Source organism: Chiloscyllium plagiosum, unplaced genomic scaffold (assembly GCF_037043375.1).
Source record: "Chiloscyllium plagiosum isolate Xiang-an unplaced genomic scaffold, Cpla_swu_hap1 HiC_scaffold_44, whole genome shotgun sequence".
NCBI lineage: Eukaryota > Metazoa > Chordata > Chondrichthyes > Orectolobiformes > Hemiscylliidae > Chiloscyllium > Chiloscyllium plagiosum.
In genome coordinates, this window is record NW_028270182.1 from 56311529 (window position 1) to 56321529 (window position 10001).

General features: G+C 43.2%; 1 pseudogene; it reads right to left on the bottom strand.

The window, feature by feature from the left end:
- Positions 1 to 1463: 1463 nt before the first annotated feature.
- LOC148137411 (uncharacterized) lies at positions 1464 to 2531 on the bottom strand (annotated as a pseudogene).
- Positions 2532 to 10001: the final 7470 nt, after the last annotated feature.

The window sequence follows — 10001 nt, forward strand, 5'->3', positions numbered from 1 at the left end:
TTTCTTAACAAAGATCATAAGACAGAACTTGTGATATATTCTGAAAATATGTCAATGGCAAGATTAAGAGAAAAAAAACGTGCAGCTTTCTCACAGTTTGATGCCAGATAATTGAAGACCGGAAAAGAGCAGAACTATGGAGCAAATGTTTCAGTTATGCCTTCACAGAGGAAAACAAAACAAAAAATAAAACTTCCTAGTAATAATAGGTAGCTTTAGTCTGGTGAGAAAAAAGGAATAGAATGAAATTAGCAACTAAACAGTTTAAAGAAATTATCGGACTGAAATTAATGGGCATAGACAAAGTCACAGAGATTTATGAAATGGGAATCATTTTGATAAAGTGGCTTTTGGCAAAATTATGGAGAAGCTATCAATGAAATACGATTGGAATCTCAGAAAGATTTTTGATAAAGCCTCAAGCCTATTGTGCAAATTCGAATCCTATGGGACTCGGGCTAATATATGGTCATGGTTTTAGAATGGGAGAGCTGGCAGGAAACAGTGAGTAGGAATAAAACAACGTTGTTTTTAAAATGGAAGGCTTGGAGGATATAGAAAGGATCGTGGCTTGGGCCCCAGCTATTCCCAATACACATGTTATATTTGGTTGAGGGGGTCAAATGCAATATTCCCAAATCTGCTGATAGCACTAAATGATGTCAGCATGTGAGTGGGTGCGGAGGATGTAAAAACGCTCCAACGTGACTGAGACAAGTGAAATTACTGGGATAATACGTGGCAGATGGAGAGCAATGGGAGAGATGAGATGTTGTGCACTTTGATGGGAACAATAGAATGGCAGCCTCTCATTTGAAAAGGGATTGGTAGAAAAATGTTGCTCTACAAAAGAACTTAAGCAGCATTTTTGTTTATTTCTGCGCAACCCTCTAGGTACATGTAGGGCAGTGAGTTCTGAAACCAGAAGTCAATACTGGGAATGGCATTGGCACGCTGACCAGTGTATATAGACCCAGCAAGTGGGGAACTGTAACATTGAAATGAATCTGGATCTCCATGTACACCAGTCACTGAAATAAATATGGCAGGAGCAGAAATCAGGTAGGCAGATAAATGATGTATTCACCTTCACTTCAGGGAATTGACTACAGGAGTAAGAGTATATTACTGCAGCTGTACAGGGCCTTAGTGAGACCCCATCTCGAACATTGCACAGTATTGTGTGCAGTTTTGGTCTCCTTACCCAGTGAAAAACAAATCTGACATTGAAGAAGAGCAGTGAAGGACGACGAGACTGATCTCTGAGATGACAGGCTTGTTGTTGGAGCAGAGCTTGAGGCGACTGGGCTTGAATTCCATGCCGTGTATGAAAATGAGTGGTGATCACAGCGAAATATATAAAACTCTTCAATGTTTGTGAGAAGATTTGTAGCTCGGGTGCTCGTTGTTGTGGTTCTGTTCACCGCGCTGGGAATTTGTGTTGCAGACGTTTCATCCCCTGTCTAGGGGACATCCGCAGTGCTTGGGAGCCTCCTGTGAAGCGCTTCTGTGATGTTTCCTCCAGCATTTATAGTGGTTTGTCTCTGCCGCTTCCGGTTGTCAGTTCCAGCTGTCCATTGCAGTGGTCGGTATATTGGGTCCAGGTCGATGTGCTTATTGATTGAATCTGTGGATGAGTGCCATACCTCTCGGAATTCCCTGGCTGTTCTCTGTTTGCCTTGTCCTATAATAGTAGTGTTGTCCCAGTCGAACTCATGTTGCTTGTCATCTGCGTGTATGGCTACTAAGGATAGCTGGTCGTGTCGTTTCGTGGCGAGTTGGTGTTCATGGATGCGGATCGTTAGCTGTCTTCCTGTTTGTCCGATATACTGCTTTGTGCAGTACTTGAATGCGATTTTGTGCACTATATTGATTTTGCTCATGCTGGATATAGGGTCCTTCGTTCTGGGGAGCTGTTGTCTGAGAGCGGCTGTTGGTTTGTGTGCTGTTATGAGTCCTAGTGGTCGCAGTAGTCTGGCTGTCAGTTCAGAAAAGTTCTTGATGTATGGTAGTGTGGTTAGTCCTTTGGGTTGTGGCATGTCCTCGCTCCACTGCCTTTCCCTTTGGCATCTGTTGATGAAATTTGGCGGGTATCTGTTTTTGGCGAATACATTGTATAGGTGTTGTTGTTCCTCTTTTTGCAGTTCTGGTGTACTGCAGTATGTTGTGGCCCTTTTGAACAGTGTCTTGATGCAACTTCTTTTGTGTGTGTTGGGGTCGTTGCTTTCGTAATTCAGGACTTGGTCTGTGTGTGTGGCTTTCCTGTATACCTTTGTGGTGAATTCTATGTTCGGTGTTCTCTGTACCATCACGTCTAGGAATGAGAGTTGGTTGTCCTTTTCTTCCTCTCTAGTGAATCGGACTACTGTGAGTGTGGCGTTGATGATCCGGTGTGTGTTCTCTATTTCTGTGTTTTTAATTATTACAAAGGTGTCTTCCACATATCTGACCCAGAGTTTGGGTTGAATTTGCGGTAAGGCTGTTTGTTCTAATCTTTGCATTACTATGAGTCAAGTGATGGGTGAGCCCATGGGTGTGCGGTGATTTGTTCATATATTTGGTTGTTGAATGTGAAGTGTGTTGTGAGGCACAGGTCCAGTCGTTTGAGTATGCCGTCTTTGTTGATAGGTTCCCTGTCCTGTTGTCTGTTCTGTATGTCCAGCAGGTTGGCTATTGTTTCTCTGGCTGATTTCTGAAGAAGGGCTTTTGCCCGTAACGTCGACTTCGAAGCTCCTTGGATGCTGCCTGAACTGCTGTGCTCTTCCAGCACCACTGACCCAGAATCCGTTTTCCAGCACCTGCAGTCATTGTTTTTACCTTTTGTCAATAGAGGTGAACATTGCCGTTACCTCGATTGAGACCATAGCTTCTTCCACGTCTATGTGTATATTTCTGATGGTATCCAAGAATTCCTGTGTTGATTGTGTAGATTGCCTGGATCCGCTGATCAAGTGTTTCAGTTTCTGCTGTAGTTCTTTACCCAGTTTGTGTGATGGTGTCCCTGGTAGTGATACTATGGGTCTGAGTGGGATGTCTGGTTTGCGCACTTTAGGTAGTCCATAGAATCTGGGGCTGTTGTTGCTTTCAGGTTTCATTCTTTGTTGGTCAAACCTGGTTATCTGTCCGTTTTGTTGTAGGTTCCTCAGTGTGTTGTTTATCCTATTGATGAGCTGTGGGGTGGGGTCAAACTCCCTCTTTTGATAGGTGTTAGTCTCTGCAAGTAGTTGTTGCACTTTTTGGATGTAGTCTGCTTTGTGTAGGATGACCGTCAATCTGCCTTTGTCTGCTGGTAGTATGATTATGTTCTTATCGTTTCTTAATGATTATAGTGCTTCCCTCTCCTTGGTGTTGAGGTTATGTGTTCGTCTTTTCCTTCAGAGGTACGATACTTTGTCTCACCGTTTGTTGTGTCTCTTCTGTCAGTCCATTGTTCCTGAGTGTGCATTCTAGTGCTGCCAGGAAGTCTGCTGTCTTGGAGTCCCTGTGGTTGTAGTTGAGTCCCTTGGCCAGTATTGTTCTTTACGTGCCTGTGAGCTGTCTGTGGGAGAGGTTTCTAACCCAGGTGTGTGTTGTGGTGTCCTTTCTGTTGTGTGTTAGTTTGGCCATTTTTTTCTTTTAGTTCCGTTTTTTGCGGTGTGTGGTCCTCTTCTGTCCTATGGTGACGGAGTGTTCTATATTCCGGGCCCATTCCTGATTGGTGGTTTTTGAAATTAACGATTTTTGTCGCGCAATTTCTTGTCTGTGTTTGTGAAGTCTGTTGTGTGCGTCTGTAATCATTACTTGGATAATCCTGTCTGGCTGTGTCCCTGGCTTGTGGGTTGTTGACTGGTGGTCTGTATCTGAGACATGGTGGAAGGATTCGATTCTTTCGGCATTCGTGCAGGAACCGGAGTTGTTCGTATGTGGTGCTTAGGCGGTTGGCACAGAATTCCCATTTCCTGGCTTGTCTTAGCGTCTCTCGCCAGTAGGTGTTCAAAGTTTCTGAGAAGAATTGTTGCTCGGGTGCTTGTTGTTGCAGTTCTGTTCGCCGAGCTGGGAATTTGTGTTGCATAGCCAGAGAAACAATAGCCAACCTGCTGGACATACAGAACAGACAACAGGACGGTGAACATATCAACAAAGACGGCACAGATAAACTACTGGACCTGTGCCTCACAACACACTTCACATTCAACAACCAAATATATGAACAAATCAACGGTATACCCATGGGCTCACCCATCTCTGTACTCATAGCAGAAGCGGTAATGCAAAGATTAGAACAAACAGTCTTACCACAAATTCAACCCAAACTCTGGGTCAGACATGTAATTATTAAAATCACAGAAATAGAGAACACACACCAGATCATCAACGCTACACTCACAGGAATCCGATTCACTAGAGAGGAAGAAAAGGACAACGAACTCCCATTCCTAAACGCGATGGTACAGAGAAAACCGAACGGAGAATTCACCACAAAGGTATACAGGAAAGCCGCACACACAGACCAAGTCCTGAACTACGAAAGCAACCACCCCGACACACACAAAAGAAGTTGCATCAAGACACTGTTCAAAAGGGCCACAACACACTGCAGAACACCAGAACTGCAAAAAGAGGAACATCAACACCTATACAATGTAATTGCCAAAAACGGATACCCGCGCAATTTCATCAACAGGGAAAGACAACGGAACGAGGACATGCCACAACCCAAAGGACTAGCCACACTACCATGCATCAAGAGCATTTCTGAACTGACAGCCAGACTACTGCGACCACTAGGACTCATAACAGCACACAAACCAACAGCCACTCTCAGACAACAACTCACCAGAACGAAGGACCCAATAGCCAGCATGAGCAAAATCAATGTAGTGTACAAAATCGCGTGCAAGGACTGCACAAAACACTACATAGGACAAACAGGAAGACAACTAACTATCCGCATCCATGAACACCCAACGAGCCACGAAACGACACGACCAGCTATCCTTAGTAGCCATACACGCAGATGACAAGCAACATGAGTTCGACTGGGACAACACGACTATTATAGGACAAGCCAGAGAACAGCCAGGGAATTCCTAGAGACATGGCACTCATCCACAGATTTAATCAATAAGCACATAGACCTGAACCCAATATACCGACCACTGCAATGGACAGCTGGAACTGACAACCGGAAGCGGCAGAGACAAACCACTATAAATGCCAGAGGAAACATCACAGAAGCGATTCACAGGAGGCACCCAAGCACTGAAGCTGTGACCTAGACAGGGGACAAAACGTCTGCAACACAAATTCGTATATAAACCCTATATATGACAGGGCGAGACAGATTGGACGCAGGGATGGTAATTCCCTGTCTTGGACGTCTAAAACAAGGGGCCACAGTATTAGGTACAGTCAGGCCACTTTGCTTTGAGATGAGAATAAATGTCTGCACTCAGAGACTGGCGAACCAGGAGTACTCTTTCCCAGATCAGGCTGTGGAAACCAAGGCGCTGAATATAAATAAGGATTACTGGAAATTATAGGGATAGAGAGAGAGCAGGAGTATCGTGTGAAGATAGATCAGATATCAGTCCAGATTGTTCTCCAATAACGCAGTAGCTGTGTTCCTCTGCAACACTGTGTTGTAGAAAATCGTGAAATATTAATAATGGGGTCTAGGTGGGAAGAGGGTAAGGGACGAACACCCCAAAATATCAGTAAAACCAAAAATTGAATTTCGTCTAACACACACACTAGCACAGTCTAAAATATATCGTTAAATCACATATTGTAATGGAACTGTCCTCTAAATGTAACACTTTCAAACTACTGTCACTGACTACAGCAGTGCACCTTTCACCGCACTCTACAACAGAAAGCGCGTGGGGCTGACTGAACACGTGATGCTGATGGGGAAATTCCAGTTCTCCTCAAGATTCTCCCGCAGTTTGAAATAAAGTTCTTTCTAAATGTAGACTACAATTCCCCGTTTCAGGCTCAGTTTCAGGGCTTCCTGAGCGGATTGCATTCCTGTTTTAGCTGAACACGTTGATTGTACATTTTGCAGACAGAGGATCCTGAGGCTGGGTTTTGCTGTTCAGCTGGTTCCCGGCAAGGAATTGCGTCACAGTGAACGGGAGTTCACTTTATGGAAAAAAGTTCACGAATCACATTGCAGCCAAATTGTATTTAATCAACACGCGTTATCTGAGAACTGCCTGTATATTGAATGGAGAGGCAAAATTGATGGGCTGAAGGGACTACCGCAGTTCTCAGTTTATATTTCACAATGTTTAAACATATTGAGGGATATGAATATTGTATGGATAAAACTGCATTAAGGAGATGTTCGGCCATTAGCTAGCACAGGGAAAGCTCAATGTGTTGTGTGACGTACTCCTTCTCCGATGTTTTTCTGCAGTCTGTGGGAAAGTTCTGTAAATGTTGTCACAAGCCCTCAGATGTTAGGGAGGAGGTCTCTGCAGGGTCAACAGGATTGTGTTTCCCAATTCCTTTTCCTATACTGGGGCTGGGGCCTGGTGTTCTCTCTGGGTATTTCCTTAAATAACTCCGAGCAGTTTGATAGAAATGAGTGCCTTGCTTGGCCGTTTCAGAGACCATTGTTTATCACATGTCTGTGTGTCTGGAGTCACTTGTAGGGCAGACCAGGAAAGCACGGGAGATTCACTTCCTGAACGTATATTGGGGGACGAGATCGATGTTTACAATCAACATTGGACACAAGATCACTATTACTCACACTAGATTTTAGATCTCGATATGCTAATAATTGTTTTGAACTTGCATCCGCTGCCCAGGCATGAGCCTGGTCTGTATTAGTAATCCAATTACAATTCCACAACAGCACCATTTGACATGGGGACCTATCTGAAACCACACTGAGGTGGTTACCTCTGTGCTGCTTGACTGTTCTGTTAAAAATAAATCCCATCAATTTGACTGTTGTGATGGGACTGAAGGGGTGGTAATTGATCAGATTATAGTTATTCTCCTCTTAGGGAACAGGATATAGCTGAACAATTTTTCACATTGCCAGGGAGATGTCGGAGTTGGAGCTGGAATGAAACAGCTTCCCCCGGGACACGGCTTGTTGTGCAGCACAAGTGTTCAGTCCCATTTCAGGAATGGTGTCAGAGCCCATTGCCTTTGTCGTATTTACTGTGTTCAGCTGTTTCTTCATGTTACGTGCAGCGAATCGAATTGGTTGAAGACTGACATCTGTGAATCTGTGGGCATCATGATAGGGTGATGAGGATTATCCACTCAACACGTCTGGCTGAGGATAGTGCAAACACCATATACTTGACGTTTACACTGATGTACAAGAGTGTTACATTATTAAGGATGGGGATATTTGTGGAGTCCTCTCCTGCAGTAAGTTGTTTAATGGTCCATCGACATTTCTGCTTGGATTTGGCAGGATGACAGAGCTTAGATCTGATTTGTTAGTCGTGGGATCATTTCTGCCTCTGTACCAGATGTTAGTTCTGCTGTTTCGAATATAACCAGTCAAGTGCGGTAGCTTTAATGGGTTGTCGTCAGGTAAAGGTACACATGGTACTGACCCTGGCATGTTCACCCACACTCGTTACTGAGCCATAGATCGGTTTGATGGTAATGGTGGATTGAGGGATTATCTTGAGGGAAAGGTTACAGATTGTCATTGAATACAATTCTGTTCTGCTGCTGCTGTGATCTACGGCATCAGATGATAACCCAGTTTAAGCTGCAGTATCTACAATTCAATTCTACTGACTATCCCCCAGTTCACACCGAGACTCATTCACCCAACAGCCCTGTACTGAGTGACCTAACCTGGTTTCTGATGCGGCAGCCCTTCCATTTTCATATTCTCATTCTGCTGAAATTCTTTCCTTGGTGTCACGCCGCCAACTTGTTACTTTGACTCAATCAATTTAACGTACTAACCTAAATATTTTTCTTTTCAAAATGCCATCTTCTGTGTTTGAAGTGAATGTGTTTCCCTCTGTTTTTCTCCCTGACCATAATTCAGAGCTCTGCAGTGTCAGTGATGCCAGCTTTTTGCAGTATCAGAGTCATGGAACTTGTCACCATGTGTTATCGTTCAGTTCCCAGTGTACAGCGCTCCATGTTGGACAGAATGTTTGCGCATCTTTGACATACGTCGTTGGAAATTGTTCAAAAACAGAAATTGCTGAATATGTTGCAGCATCTTCTGTAGTGAATGCAGAGTTAAGCTTTCAGGTCCAGTGAACCTTCTACAAAGCTCACAGTTTCTCCAGCAATTTTTGATATTTTTATTTCCAGTATCCATAGTTTTTTGTTTAATTGAAAATTTGTTGTGTGCCTATTCATTTCTGGAGAAACTCAGCAGGTCTGTCAGCATCTGCAGAGACAGAGAAACAGAATTAGTATTTCACATTACGTGCGACTCTTTCAGAACTGAAAATGATTTGCAAATGGGCTTTTAATCCCTTGCCAGAGATGGGGACTGGATGACATGGATAAGAGCGTGTGGCAAATGATAAAAGAAGATAATGTAAAACGGGTTTAAATTAAGATGTGATTGGGGGAAAGGGGTTCTCTCGATTGAGTGCAAGATAAGGAAGACACAAGCAGACAAGATCATAGGGAGGCCTGGAGGGGGAATGTTGACTAACTGGTATTATATAGATCTGGCCAGAGATACGTTTTAATTGTCGAGATCATCACCCCCTTTAGACAAAGAAATTCAGATGTTTGACTTCTTATTGGCACTAGTAAGCATTTCATGCTGCCTCAGTATTGTAATATGGAGAAAAACAAATAACAGTATGAAGTTTGGACTGAGTATTGTTTTACTGTCATGTTTAATATAGTTTCAAATTTACAGTAATTATCTTTAAATACTTGTTCTTGAAGTTAGTAAAAGTTTGCGGGCTGACATTATAGAAGTGTATAAAATCAAGAGAGGTATGGTTCGGGTGAATAGCCAAGGTCTTTTCCACAGCATGGGAGAGTTCAACCATAGAAGACATAGGTTGAAGGTGAAAAGGAGAAGATTTAAAAGGGACGAAGGGGCAACGTTTTTACACAGAGGGCGGTGTGGGTATCGAATGAGCTGCCAGAGGAAGAGTGGTAGATCCATGCACAGCTGCAACATTTAAAACACATTTGGACAAATATATGGATGGGAAACATTGAGAGGCATATGGGAAAAATGAAAGCAGATAGGACGACTTCAATTTGGAAATCCTGGCCAGCATGGACATTTAGAAAAGCTTCACACAGAGTCAGTGTGGTTTTGAGAAAGGGAAATTATATTTTGGCCTGTAAGATCATACAACGCTTTTCTGGAGATGTCTGAAAATGTAACAAGCGGACTTGATAAAGGGGAACAAGAGGCTTTCCAGAGATTTTCCACAGGGTATTACAAAATAAAAGATCTTACTCAAGCCAGAAGCTCGTAGGATGACAGATAATGTATTAACATGGGATGATGATTGGTTAACGCATAGAAATCGGAGAGTCAGGATTAATGGATCTTTATGGCAAAGGTATATCTGCTGGATTACACAAATATCAGTCCGATGGCATCAGTTATTTACAATCTATACTGACAGCGTGAAGGAGGGAGTTGAGTTCAATTTACATCCGAGTTTGTGGATGACACTGAGAATCAAAAGGTAGGCTGTTATTTAACGGAGAGGACTTCCAGAAAAGGAACAGTACAAAGAGATTGGAGTCTTCCTGTGTATGAAACATAAAGTCAGCATGCTGATGCAGCAAGTAACTAGGTTGGTTCATTAGGCGCGTTCCAGATATGAAAGGGTTGAGTTATTGAGAACCTCTATAATGGTGAGGTGATTATTCATTGGGGTTTAAATGAATGAAGAGTGATACTGCTGAAATATACAAGATACAGAGCGGGCTTGAGAAGGTAGATGTTGAGAAGTTGTTTTCATTCCTGGGCAGAGTGTCGAACTCGAGGACATAGATAGCGAATAAGAAGCATCCATTTCAATCTGACGTGCAAACTG